This window comes from Equus przewalskii, chromosome 13 (assembly GCF_037783145.1).
Source record: "Equus przewalskii isolate Varuska chromosome 13, EquPr2, whole genome shotgun sequence".
NCBI classification, from domain to species: domain Eukaryota; kingdom Metazoa; phylum Chordata; class Mammalia; order Perissodactyla; family Equidae; genus Equus; species Equus przewalskii.
The window spans coordinates 38,713,405-38,728,334 of record NC_091843.1 but is presented as its reverse complement, the minus strand read 5'-3'; the positions used below and the strand labels follow the sequence as shown (position 1 = coordinate 38,728,334).

The 14,930-nt window shown below is 41.7% G+C and overlaps 1 long non-coding RNA gene across 1 annotated transcript in view; it reads left to right on the top strand.

Moving 5' to 3' along the window:
• The window catches only part of LOC103554378 (uncharacterized), a 241,058-nt gene that overhangs the window by 195,986 nt on the left and 30,142 nt on the right, over positions 1 to 14,930 (top strand). Inside the window, exons 3-4 of the long non-coding RNA XR_011525566.1 lie at positions 6,474 to 6,551; positions 12,887 to 12,934. This is a non-coding gene — a long non-coding RNA (uncharacterized lncRNA). The remainder of the gene's footprint in view (positions 1 to 6,473; positions 6,552 to 12,886; positions 12,935 to 14,930) is intronic.

Sequence of the window (14,930 nt, the reverse complement as noted above, 5' to 3'; positions counted from 1 at the left end):
AATCTTCAACCTTAGTAAAAAATGCCAGTGGTATTCCAAAGAGGTTATCCCACTTGACACTTTTACCAACAGTATATGACAATATTCCTCTTGACCTTTAGAGAGGATAAAAGGCTTTTCAGAGTGTTAAAATATATTTGACTACATGAAATCCATACATTTGGCTATTGCAAAAACAGTGTGAGTTGCATGAACTAAGTTCCTACAGATGGTCTGAGTGGTATACATGCTCAGTAAATGCTCTCACTCTGGGCTCTCACAAACCTGAGTTCAAATCTTGGCTCTGCTACTTATTTGCTGTGTTACATTAGGCAAGGCATTTAACATTTGAAAATCTGATTTCTCATTTGTAAAACAGGGATGAAAATAGTATGTAATTCATAGCATTGTTGTGTTGATTTAATGAGATAACACATTTAAGGTGCCTAATATATTGTCTGGCACACAGAAAACCTGAATATAATAGTTGCTGTTACATTATTATTTGCTCTCAGGATATCCTTTCTGACCATCGCAGTGAGAAAGATTAGGAGGCAGAAAGTTAGACTTGACCATCTGTATTTGTATATTTTCCAATAATGTTCAATCTCGGGAAATAGCCTCAGAAAAGCAGAATCAAGAAGATGTTTATAAGCTAGGACACAATTCTGCCTAAGTGGTGTCAGCCAGATGAGCAGATGTTTGTCAAGAGAAGACCTCCCAGGTCACCCTGACAGTTCTACAGTTCTTGGCAGCTCAGAGACAAAATAGTTGGAACCCTGAGCTCTCCACCACCCGGCCAGGGAACTCAAGTGTTCTGCTGCCCTCAGTCCAGGCACAGCCACCTGGCGTGCTCCTGACTTCTGAGACCAGAGCTGCAGGAGCAGCATGGCAGCAACATCCAGTTAGGCCTCTGTTCACCCTTGCTCTAGGATGCAGCTGCCAGGAGCTGTTCCTAGAGGACTGTGGTGGCTAATAGCCAGCAATGCTGAGAAACAGGAGTCACAGAATCCAGGATACAGGGTGGAAATCATTGTAAAGTATCCTACAGTGAGTGAGCCAGAGGCTGCCAGTGCAATTCTGCACTGAGCTTGACTGATCCCACAGCAGCTTCTCTCCAGCACCTGCTTCTTTGGTCCACTCTTCTAAGAAGATGCCCAGCAGGCATCAGGAAGATTTCCTGTTCTAGAGACAGGACTTTGATAGTTCTCCAAGGGAAGATCCTTCTTGGTTCCATGGTGCAGGGCATGGGCTGGGACCCCTCAAGGGAGGAGGGAGTGACACCACTGAGGGGCAGCGTCACAAGTGCGGCAGGTTCTTTTTCTGAAGGGAGGTGGCCAGCCCTGATCTTGACTGGGGAAGAAGGAGGTTCAGGGTGGATTATGGGGCCTGACTTTCAGGGATGATTTGGTGAAACCACTTATTCAATGATGTCATTGCCCCTTTAAGGTTAAGCTTTCCAACTCCTGACTCCTTTGTTTTAGAGCAGTGATGTATTAGGAAAGACTTAAGAGTCTGCTGTATAGGGAACTTGAGTCTGAGTTAGCCAAAAATCTGAATCAGAGTACACACACAAACACACACACACACATTCAGCAACTCTAAATTGGCTAAACGGGTTGCTGTGTTAGAGAACTTGTTCTAATAAATCTTGGAATCAATCTAGACTACTCATTATTTTCATGCCGCTTACCATATTTCTCTTCTCTAGTCAATTCTCTCTTTGAAATGTTATCTTATGTTTTCTCCTCTTTTTATTTTAAATCTTGCTACCTTTATTCCTGTTATTGCAAAGATCTCCCACTCCAATCAGTCCTTCAAAGACCTGTCAATTTAATGTTACTAAAACAATTCTTTTACCATTTCATGATGAAACACTCCAAAGGCTCCCATTACCTCTGCAGTAATATCAGAATTCCTCTGCTTGGAACTCAAGGTCCTTCACAATCCATCAATTTTTTACTCTCATTTCCCACCATTTCTCAATGGATCCTCTTTTATAGTCAAATTACACCCTCTGTTCTTCTGTGGCTCACCCTCTAATACCATTCACTATCATTCCCTCTTCTTCTATCAAGCCCGGTATTGCCAAAGTGTGGTATGCGTATCTCTGGTGTCACACAATATAATTAGGTGGTAGACCAAACTTTTTAAAACTTGAATATGTAAAGTTTTAATAAATGTGTGTTAGAGAATGAACAAATTATCCTATCACAACCACGACTTCATGGATGTCACTGTCCAGGATGGGCTAGAGCAGGTAATGCCACAGTCTCCTAGTTTTACAGACTGCGCAGTTATGGGTATTCCACATTGTCAGGATATAAATGGGGTAGTCACACACCCTCGGCCAGACTGGTTGGTTCAGGAGGGGGCACGTGTATCAATTCAGACCAATGAGAAGAGGTCTACCAAGGACTTTGAGAAAGAAATTCCCTCACTCTGAAGAGCCAGCCAACAGAAGTGGAGGCCTCTCCTCTCTCTCTTTTTCTAGATGTAGAGGCTGCAGATACGAAGACTGAAACTGTTGTGGTTACTTTGGTACCATTAGGGAAGGCAACCCGAGGACAAAGGCGGCCCTCACAGTGAGGAGAAAGTTGATAAAAGTTCAGAGAGATCTGCACTAAACATTAAACCGATTCTAATTGGACTTTTAGTTACATGAGCCAATGCATTTTCTTACAGTTCAAGCCAGTTTGAATTGGTGTCTCTGACACTTCAGTCCAAAGCATCATGATTGATTCAGGATGGATGATGTAGGTTGCTAATATAGATTCATGCTTCCTCATTTTTTTTTGACCTGATGGCCATAGTAGAAAAATGGCAATAATTATAACATGTTGGCATAGATGGATAACATTGCTCCTAATCAGAGGAAAGGGGCCCTGAGGCCTTTGGCAGCATCAGTTCCACAGAGAATTGAGGGTTAATATCTTGTAATGGACTTGTAATCCATTTGTGGTGACTGTGACAATCCAGCAATTGGGAGGCTCTGCTGTAAATGATCCATGCCTACGGTTCTTTCTTTTCAGAAATGTGTGGAAATTTCCCTTCTGGAAGCTGTCATTCATTTGTCAAGTGAAATGTAAACACTAGAATTAGGATTTTGCTCTTTGTCTTTCTCTTGTGTTAGGTCAATTAGTGAGCAGTGGTTAAAAATAAGATTTTTACAGTATAAAAGTGAGCCCATGTTGGAAATATAAGTACTAGTGGTGACTGAATTTGAATGGTTGCACTGTAAGTTAAATCTCCTGACCACAGTGTCCTGGCAAGCTTTATGGACAGGTGGAGCACGCACTGAAACAACTTCTGTTTTGTTCTGAAGCTCTTGGGCTTTCAGCTAAAAAGGTCCTGAACACTTATTGCAAATCAGGTTCCTCACCCCCAACCCAGAACTCTTTCCCAATCAGTCTACCTCCACAAAATAATGAAAATATGTATGTTTGGGGAAAGCTATATGCTTCACTTGTTTAGACAGTGCTGGTCAGTAAGAAGATGAAGAATTGGGTAAGGCATACATGAGAGAAATGTATCGTCTTTTTCAGCTACAGACACAATTCACTCCAGAAAATAGATATGGTCCCAAACAGCTGTGAATGACTTCAGCATACCTGGGGAATAGAATATTTAAAGAAAGCTCATTTATCACATTATTTAAAATAGACAAGATATTGGAACAACTTAAATGTCCACCTACAGGTGAATAGGTAAAGAAAATGTGCTGTATACATACTGTGGAATATTATCCAGCCTTAAAAAAGGAGATTTTGCCATACGTGACAACATGCACAAGCCTGGAGGATATTACGCTAAATGAAATAAGCTAGCCACAGAAAGATAAATACTGCATAATTCCATTTATACGAGTTATTTATAATGGTAAAACTCATAGAAAGAGAGTAAAAGTGATGGCTTACCGGAATAGGAGAAATGGGGTGTTGTTCAGTGAGTATAAACTTTCAGTTATGCTAGATGAATAAGTTCTAGAAATCTACTGAACAACGTTGTGTCTATAGTAACAACACTGTATTGTGGACTTAAAACTCTGCTAAAAGGATAGATCTCACATTAAGTATTCTTACCACAGTACAAAAACAAAACAAATGGACAGAAGGAAACTTTTAGAGGTGATGGATATGTTTATGACCTTGATTGTGGTGATGGTTTCATGAGTGAATGCCTATCTCCAAACACATCACATTGCATACATTAAATATGTCCCAAATATTTTTGTGGATCTGTTATACCTCAATAAAGCTGATTTTTAAAAAAGAAATCCCACTTAGAATCCTTTTTACACATAAACATTTTTTGGAGTATGTATGATTACTTTTTATAAATTATAGGATTTTTACATTTAGCCTGTTTTGTATGCATTTGACACATAGAAAAGTCTGACTAGAACAAGTCATGGCTTTTAAGGGAAAATGCTATATTATTAATGATAAATAAATGTAGCTACTATGATAGATAACTCTGAATTCCCAGTGACTTTACACAGTACAATTTATTTCTCTCTTGTGTCACAGTCTGATGAAGGTTGGAAAGGGTTGGTCATTTAGGACAGGTACCACCCTCCTCTGGGTCCTAGGAGTTCTTTCCAGCTCACTAGCCAATGCAGAAGAAGAGAGAGGAACACATATTGGAAGTAAGGGCTGGATTGAAAGCAGCACACATCACTTCCACTCACTTTCTATTGGCCAGAACTTAGCCACATGACCATATTAGCTTTATGCCAAGCTCTATGCCGAGGAATTAAGGAACTCATGGATTTTGGTGAGGACCAGCTTCCTCTACACAGTTCTAACTAAAAGGCATCCACACAGTTAATCTAATTAGCAAAACTTTACCTATTCTAGCAAGGCACTGTGCCAGAAGAGTCAGAACCTATGTGTCTGTTTACCATCAGAATGCTATAGAGACCACAACATGCTGTTTGTGGCTCCCACCACAAAGTGCCAGGATAACAAGCGGCTTCCTTTTTGGAGAATGAAGACCTCAGCTATAACAGAGCCCTGAGTACTGGGCCTGGGCCACACCTTTCCAACAACGGTAAAAGTTGGTAGGTGTCAGGAGTAGGCATGAGGGATATGAGAACTCAGTTTGTTTTCAGAGAAGGAAACATTAGAAGAAGGTATAGTGTCTCGGAGCTTTCCCTCAGACCTTCTGAGATAATGGCCTCAGCACCATTGGCATGTGCTCAGCTTGAAGCTGTCCTGAATAAATTGTGATTCTGTTTTTCTTTTAAGATACTTCTTGTCTCAAAGATGTGTTTCCTTCTGCTACTTGGAAATAGAAATCAAAGGAAGAAATGAGAATGGTTTTGCAACGAAAGGTCAAGGCAGGCAGAAATTATTGACGAGGGATGGAAGCTGTGATGGCATGAGAATGTGTTTTACGGTCCTCCTCTTACTTTATGGAGCATAATTGACTAAGGGCCCCAGATGCTACTCTTTGAAAATTGTCTTGGTTTTGCACTGAGGGCATACTTCTCATGAGCAAACCTCTGCTTCCGACAGCAGCCTTTGGCCCAAGAACTCTTCAATGTGTTTGCTGAACTTTCCTTTGACTTCATGGCAGCCTCAGACACTTTTGCTCAACTTTCTCTCCCTGTCTTTCCCACCTGGGATCTGACTTGCATCACAGTCTGATGGCTCTCCTAGCCTATCCTGGCTTCTTCCTTATTTCCTTTATGTGGTGATTTTCCTAATAAAGTCCCTGCACATCACTCTTGGCATCTTCTTCTTGGAAAACCAAGACTGACACAAAAGCGCACGCTTAATATTACTTTGTTGATTGTCACTTGCAAAGAAAACATATGCACACATACACAAACATATGCGCACAAATTTCCACAAAAGTCAGTTCTAGTAAATCTTCCTTTAAAACTCCTGTGAGTTAAGAGAGGGAACTGAACAACCAAGAAGCTGCAAAGAGGGGTGTTGGAGAGATCACGAGGCTTGGGGCACGGTTAAGTGGTATTTGGCTAGGGGAACTAGGGAGCCTGAATTCTATCTCTAGAGCTCCTTAAGAGAAGATTATATATACAGGAAACAACAACAAGTGGGTAATAATGTACTCCTTTAATATTTATTATTGGCTGGCTTAAACGCAATGAAGAGCTTTCTAGTCAGCTGGGCTGGGCTGGGCTTGGGCACCCAACCTAGTCTTAAAGACTTCATAGACACTTCAAAATTTTTAGCTCAAACCTAAATTCCAGAATCTACCTACCCTCCAGGCATATGCATGGGACAGGAGACAAGGGAGCAAGAGTACCCAAGACCATGTGTTTGAAAAAAAGAGAGAGCAAGATGGCTGAGTCTCCTCCCACAAGGGAGTGGACTCTGCCTTACTTCACCACCTAAACCGCAAGGAGAAAAGGAGGAGTAAAAGAGAGCATCCTGGAGGTTCACAGTGACTGCACCCACTAGTGAACATGGCCAAATCACAGTCTTGGAGACCAATCTGATCAGTTTACTATTTCTTCTTCCCAGGGAAAGAGAAGAGAAGAGTAAGGAAGAGCAGATAATACTCTCTCTCTTCAGGAAGCATACCTACATCCTTACTAAAATGTAAGTCAGTTAGCTAAGAGCTGTGTGTTTGTGCTTTTGTGTGTGTGTGTTTGCGTGTTTGCATATAGAGAGTCTTATGGGAGGCAGCCTTTTCCTTTGAGGAGTTGAAAATTCAATTGGGAGATGAAAGAAATACGTCCATAGCAATCAGATAACGATTTGGTGCTCAGCTCTGTGGTTCTGCCCAATAGGTTGGGTGGGAACAAAGTGGACCAGACTGACCAGCCTGAGCTTCTAAGAAGAGTTAGGCCTGAGCTGGACCACGGAAGTTGCACCAAGGTCAGAGAGATGGGCGGAGAGGCAGTGGTTAAGTGCTCAGGTTCCAGCATGCAACAGGCCTGGGTTCAAATCCTAGTTCCACATCTTGTTGAGGTTGGCAGGTTTCTGAATCTTTCTGAGACTCAAATTCCTCATCTATAAAATAGTTATAATAATCCCATATGACAGGTTGTTGCAAAGATTAAGCGAAATAAAACATGGAAACTTCCCAACCTTTGTGGCAGATGGCTGCTTACCATGACAGGTGGAGGAGAAGAAGCACTCCAGCTGAGAGAAGCAGCAGTAGCAGAGATGTATGTGGGGACCAGGAGGAGACTAGCTGGCTAGAGGGAAGAATGCACTTTACAAGGTTGTGGGGAGTCAGGCTGGCTGATGTGATGGGCCTAGGTAAAACGGCCATACAAGGCTGGCTGATGTTCCAACTTGATGCAGAAAGAAATAAGGAGACAGGGAAGGTTTTCCAGTAAAGAGTGGTTATTGAGAGTGGGCGCTCAAATATTGAAATCCCTGGGAACAGTAGGGTAAAAGGGTTCAGTTGGATTTTCTTTGTCAGAAGTGAGGCAACATTCTTCCTCCCCCACGGGTCCCACACCCAGGATCTACAGCGTGGAAGAGAAGATTGCATTTTCTCATCTCAAACAATCAAGAAGGCTGTGAGGGAAACTTGCAGAAGGCCAAGCAGAGAGTTGGCCTGCTGCAGTACCGATTGCTTGCAGGGTCGTGTTAATGCCCCATGGCTCTGCTGCATTTGCAAATAAGATATGTAAGGAAATTAAAAGAAGTCCCTGGCAAAGTGACAGTGTGGAGTCTTACTGAAAAAGTTATTTCTCAAAAAATTTACATTTTTGTAATCAATCACAACAAACCCAATAAAAGGCACTTGGCCTCTCATTTGTATTCCAACCTAATTGAAAAATGACTAATCTATTTACTGAGCTCTTTAATCTTTACCCATATTTCCATCTTCCTCCTGCCTGTTGATTCCAATATGCATCCAAGCCTGTTTGGTTCTTGGACCTATACAGATGTAATTTTCTATGTCATTTTCACATTAATTTAAATATCCTTGGTCCCTATGGCATTTTTCTTCCCTTGGTTTAATCTTGACCTCATTCCAGACTCTACATGCATGGCTATGTGTTTTTATTAAGTTATTTTGGTCTGCCTTGGACAATAAAATTGCATGTGATGTAGCCCATTGGGATTTTTAATCAAAGCAAAAATGACAGCAAGAGTAAAGACTCACAGCTTGATTTAAACAGCCTTGTGAGTAAGCACCCCCAACCCCCAAGATTCACAGCCAAGGAACACAGGCAATAAAATTGGTCAGCCCCACATTGTTTCACCAAGCATTAGTCTCCTGTTGTCCTGGTTCTGGTCTAAAGGAGAGAGTAAGATCTTTAGGCCCCATGACTCCTCTGCTTTCCAGTATATTCTGGCTCAGTCCAATTCTAAGTCAAGTTGATGACTATTTTTGTGGCTGAACTCGAGGGTCAGATTTCTTTCCTGTCTAACCGAGGCTAAAGCCCAAACAACTCTCCCTACTCTGCAACCAAGGATGCTCCTGAGCAAAGGGAGTAACAGAGGCCCATGGATTTATTGCTCATGGATGCTCACGAATGACTTAACAGAGACATCAAGATTGATGCAGGATATATATGAAAAGTATTGTTAGGGTCCATCCACAGCATGTATCAGAACGGTTGAGGGACAACCATGCACCAGTATTGCTCAGTAATTTGCTTTCTCCGTGCTGCTGAGGAAGGAAGGAGCTGTTTATGATGGAGCTCTGTGGTTGCTCTGAGGAGAGGAGCATGACACTTGATCTGGTTGCTAACTGTGCCCCAGGCTTATTGTGGCTTCTCTGAGCACCCACAGAGGCTTATGAAGGGCTTTCCACAATCTCAGAAGCCCCTGGCAGAGAAAATCCATGCCTAGGAGCAGCTGTGTGCTAGGAGAGGAAAGGAAATGCAGAGAAAAATGAAGGCATGGAAATAGGAATAGTAAGGGAGAAAAAGAAGAAAAAGATTCACGTCATAGGGCAGGGTGAGGAAGGGACACTCAGTGATGTCCACGGCTGCAGCCTTAACTTGTCTCCTAAATTGAATGGACGTGGGGACTTATGCCCTGGATTTTCCAGGAAAATTTTAATTTCAAATCATTGTTCTTATCATCAGGTTGTGAATCTTAAATTTAGTTTTTAAAAAATGGCCATCGGAAGGACAGTACATAAAAATAAATGCCCTCCAAGTTACGTAGACCCTGAAAACGTATTTAACAATCAACCTCTGGTCCTGGTAAGCAAGTTGAATGTAAGCTATTATTGAGAGCGAGGGGGTTATACAGCTTACAATAGACAGCATTAGCTCTGTGATTGCTTCTCTCAATTAATTACGGTCGGCAGGGATTTCTTGGAATTAACTTGTACTGTGTTCAATTTTGTTTTTCTTAGGGACCACGTGAGCTTCATTTAACTGGCATTTCGAAAATGCTTTTAAAGTTTTAGAAGTCAAGTCTCTAGTAAGATTGGGCAATTACTGGTTTTTAGCCGTTGGTACTTTTGGTTTTAATTTTAATTCGATAGATGTCATTTAAGGAATAACATTTTAAAAAACTTTTACAAGATGCACAAATGTTCAATGTAGAAAATTTGCAACATACAGAAAAACACAAAAGAGAAAATCAATATTACCAGTAGTCTAGTCAAGAATAATGACTGCTAACATTTTGGATTTTTATTTGTGACCATTTATCCTTTTCTCCAGAGTGTGTGTGTCTGAGTGAGTGTGTGTATGTATACCTACTTCTTCCACACTATAAAAATTGGGCTCACAGCCTACATAATACTATTTTATGGGCTGTTTTTTTCACTTAAGATTGTCATGAATTTATTTCTATATCATTAACTTTGTTTCTACAGCAGATTTTTAATAGCTGCATTTTATGTTATCATAAGCATACGCTATAATTGATTGAAACAGTTCTTTGTTACTTGATATTAGGTACTTCTCAGATTTTTGTTTAAAAAATGCTGATATAAATATCCCAGTCCATCAATTTGAGGTCACAACTATGATTATTTTCTTAGAGAAAATGCCTATAGTTGGGCTTTCTAGGTCAAAGGCTACGAGCATTTTAGGGGCTTCTAATATGCTTTATCTAATTACCTTCCAGAAAGGGAACTGAATGTCAGACTCAAGCAGTGTGAGCAATTGCCCGCTCACTGAATCTTTGCCAATAATTGGTATTAACCATTGGTGCATTTTCATGTCTATATTAAAGTCATGTTAATTTAGCCACCCTGGAGAATTATAAAATAACAACAGCTATACACTTGGCCCTTTCTAAGGCCAGATCCTATACTGAGCGCTTTATAAATAAATATCTCCCTTAAAACTCCCAGCCATCCTAGGAGATGATGTTATTAGCATCCCCATCTTTCAGATGAGGATATGAAGACAAGAATGGCGGGTAACTTGCCTAAAACTCTCACAGCTAGTACTAGTGGCAAATTTGAAACTGAGATTGTCCCATTTGAAATCTTGAGTTTTTACTGAAAAAACCATACTGCTTCAATAGTGGATAAATTCCAAGGTTTTAAGTTTTTAGATGCTAAAACTGTCTTAGGCTGGTTCCCCAGAAAGAGACTCTCAGATTGTGAGATTTGCATGCGGGAGGATTCCTGGGGAGCACTCTCGGGCACAGCCTCTGTGGGTGTGGGGCAGGGGCATAGAGACAGGATGGGCAGAGGGAGGAGTTAATCAGCACAGCAATGGTGACGATGGCCTCAGTTGATTCCGCGGTGAGTTCTGGAGCCAGGGATGGGCAGGAGGTTGCTTCAGAGTGTCCTGAGTTGGCATGAGAAGGCCAGACCTTTGTAACCCTGTCATTAAATGTGGGCCTGCCCGGATAGTGGCTTAGCTTTGAGTGAGGCAGCTCCGTGTGCCCAAAGGCAATTCCCAGAGAGACTCAGCTGTGAGCTGTCAGGCAAGCAATACCCCTGACGGCTGGGAGAAGTAGTTCCTTGGTTCTGAAAGGGGGTCTCAGCAACACACCACACATCCACTAAAAATTCAAAAACAGTTTTTGAGGGGACTGACCTGATGAATCAAGCACAGCCCCAAATACTTGCCTGTCTTTAGTCCTTCTGGGAAAAGTAGTTTCCAAGGAGTTTTGCCTCCCTTTCTAGCACTAGCTGGGGAGGGTCATTGTCTCAGGTATACTCAGCTTCGGAACACTGGTGGTAGAGGTGGGGGAAAGAAATGAGGCTGTGGCCAGCAGGAGCCCAACAAGTCACTACTAACTAGCTGGTGATGGCACAAAGGGCCTTGAAGGAGACAGCTTCTGGTGCCCTGTGCCAATGCCCCTCTTTCACTTCAGGAATCACCTCAACTCCATTTCCAGTCCATCTGGTTCCATGGGGCTAACCCCCTCCCCAGCTCTAGGAACGGGCACTGGAACAAATGCCTCCGGCTATAGTGATTGGTTAAAGGATAAACAGCTTACTTCTTCAGGCCAATGAGGGTTAGGCCTGGGACTTTGGATAGAACTTTTAGGAAAGAGATCCTCTTTCCACCAGAGTTACTTCAGCCTGGAGTTGCTGGTGGCCATCTTGGCCTTTAGTGGGGAGAACTCACTTGGAGAAAACTCGAGGAAAAAGAAACACAGAAACGGGAACAAAAAGACACAGAGACAGAGACTGATTTCAGTGACATGGTTTTAGCACTTGAATTCAGACAAGCCTGAGGTTATACTTTCCATATCACCATTTTTAAGATTTTTCAATTATCTGAGCAAATAATTTCCTTTTTCTCCCTCTTAAGAATGTTTGATGTGGACATAGCCTTTGCTCTTGATAGAGTTCTGATGACAACAGAGATACTTGAGGAATTCAAAGTGTAGAAAACAGGGCTTCTTGGCTGCCAGCATCAGTTGGGAGGAGTCTAATGTCCTTGAGCACCATCGAAGGCTGTACAGAGGACCACAGAAGGGAGAAGACCTAGCCAGGGTCACAAGGGTGCCGGAAAAATCCAGTGCTGGAAATGTCCAGAGGACATTCCTCTCCAAATGCAGAGAAGAGGCTAAATGCCCACTGACCTTCCCAAAAATATTTCTCCAATAAATAACACGGGTACTCATGGTGGGCTGGGTGAGATGGTCTCTGTTACGTGCTATGAGGGACACAGAGCTGAATCAGTCATGAACTCGGGTGTTGAGGAGCTGCTGTCAGAGTTTTTTGTTAAGCTTGGTGTATTTGAGCTAGAATTGACAAGATTTGAGTATCCGTGGAATGGAGGAGAGGAAAGGGATGATGGAATTCAGAGACTTTAGCCAAAGTGATTAATTAAAGTGGAGAGGAGACGAGAATCTGGTTAACTGAATTCTAGTTAACTGAGGCTCACTCCTTGTAGGAAGAACTGTGAACTACGCAGTTTTCTTTTCTTTTCTTTCTTCTTCCCTCCTTCCTTCCTCTCTCTCTCTCTCTCTACGCCCCTCCCCCCCTTCTTCCTTCCTTCTTTCCTTCCTTTTGCCAGAAGTAGATATTCATGAAGTCTGGAAGGCTAGGATTAGGACTCCAACATGTGACAATGGAATGGAAATGTCATAAAACTGTCACTGCGCTAGACTCCAGGAATAAAATACAGTGTATTTGTACTGATTCAAAATTATTTCTATTTATTTGCTTTTCTACTACTTGCCATTTTAAATGAAAGAAATACGTAATGTATTAAAAATTATTTCCTGAATACCTGCCTCCCTATTTATAAGACTCTCCTCTCTCTCCTCTCCTTCTCCTCTGTTCCCTCTTACTAAAAGCCAAAAGTTGATAAGAAAGTAAAATAAAATATAGAAGTTGTCTAAATAAACTTGAATGTTGTGTTCATTTTTTCCCATTTTCTAAATTGTCCAATTTCATCAGACAATGACCTCAATCTAGCCTAGAATAATATGGGCAATTATCAGCTACTCTACTGCAAGAATAAGCCCGAGTTTTACTCTTCCAAGCCTCCCATTAAGTGTTTGCTGGATTCTTCTGTTTTTCTTCTTTATGTTAGAATCAAGAAGAGCATCACAAGCCAAGTAGCTGTACCACTGACCAGAAGGTAAGTAAAGAGCCAAGCAAAGAAAACGGATGATTAATTTTCCCTGAACTAGAACAACCTATTCTGATCAGAGAAGACAAGCATCACTTAACATTTGAAAAACCACTATCCGTGGAATGCATTGCCAAGGTAACCCAGGGCTGCAGAGCACAAAACTTCTGGATCAGTCCCATTTTGTGGTCATTGGTCATATCCTGTGCCATCTGACACTTATTGAACACCTACTATGTGTAAAGTGTGTGGGAAACCTCATCATTACTGGATAGAATTTGGACAAAACCCAATCACTCTTTCCAATTCAAAATGTACTTTAGGAATGAAGTTGAGCAGAAGTGTAATTCTATTCCCATGTCCAGAGACATCATACAGATGTTTGCGTGGAATGGGACAACATGCATCAGGCTTAGTCCTGATTCTCCAGGCAGGTCCACTCTGGCTTACCCTAAGGGATGAATCCAGAATTCCAGGGTGGATACAGACCCGTGTCCCACTGACTACACAGCCATAGAAAACACTGTGGAGAAAAACCAAGCTAAAATCATCCTTCCGAGTCAGTGCTGTGCTATTCACAGATAGACCTGAACCAATCTGCCTTTTGACTGTGGAATTGGAAGGGATTCTTAAATTGGACTGATGTCCTTGAACCTCAAAAAGCTGGAAGAGAACAGGATGACACTTGGCAAATAATAACCCCATATACAGGGAAATGCACAAAACTTACTGTTCATCAGAGATTTCCACCAGGAGTTCTAGCCCTATGGGAACCTTGCCAAATATAGCAGTCTCTCCTTATCCACAGGGAATAGATTCCAAGACCCCCAGTGGATGCCTGAAATCGTGGCTAGTACCAACCCCTATATATACTATGTTTTTTCCTATACATAACATAGCTATAATAAATTTTAACTTATAAATAAGCACAGTAAGAGATTAACAACAATAGCCAATAGTAAAACAGGACAATTATAATGATATACCCTAATAAAGGTTGTATGAATGTGGTCTCTCTCTCAAAATATTTTACTGTCCTGTAGTCACCTTTCTTCTTGTGATGATGGGAGGTGAGCGTACATGGTGAGAAGAGGTGAGGTGAATGATGAGGGCATTGTGATGTAGCCTTATTTTTGCACTCGGTTGACTGGGTAACTGAAACCACAGAAGGCGAAACTGCAGGTAAGAAGGGAGTACTGTACAAATATTCAAAGCTTATTGATGATTCGCTGTCAGCCTGGCACTCTTCCAGAACTTTATCAGAATTGTCTCACTTAAACCATCCAATGACTCTATGATGTAGTTTGTAATTTGTCCCTTACAGAAGGGAAAACTGAGGCACAGAGAAGTTCATTAACTTGACCAGGGTCACAAGCTAAGAGATGGTAGAACCAAAGAAGTTTGGCCCCAGAGCCCCTGCTCTGATCAGCTCTGCCTTGTTGCCTCAATCCCCAGATTTTTACCTGTCAAGGAAAACTGTGGAAAACTCTCTACATCGACCATAGGGCCCTCACAGAAACACCTTCCCTGGGATATGCTCGAGTATTGTTCCCTCTGCTTTGCTAGAATATAAATGAGAGAATGACCTGGGTGAACTATGCCCTTGTATCATTTGTGGAAATGTAGTAAAAGATATTTGTTCCCAGCTATTCACTAATCTAATGAAAGGATTGATTCAATTCATTTCTAAATAGTTTTACAAGTTAATTTGGAGGCAGCGTGCTGTAGTGGTAAAGAGCACAGCCTCAGGAGTCAGCTTGCTTAGGATAAGTACCAGCCCTGCCTCTTCCCGCTAACCTGCCTGACCCTCAGATCCATTATCTGTAGAATAAAGGTAATCGTAGTTCCCACTTCAGACGATTGCTGTGAAAATTAAAATAAAGTACTTCGAAGTATGCTGGGCATAGAGTAAGCCCTCAATTAGCTATTAGGATTATTGCTCTGCTGTTTTCAGAAAGTAAGTGCAGTTCCAAAATCTCTTGCTTAAAATTCTTGCAGCCAGGTA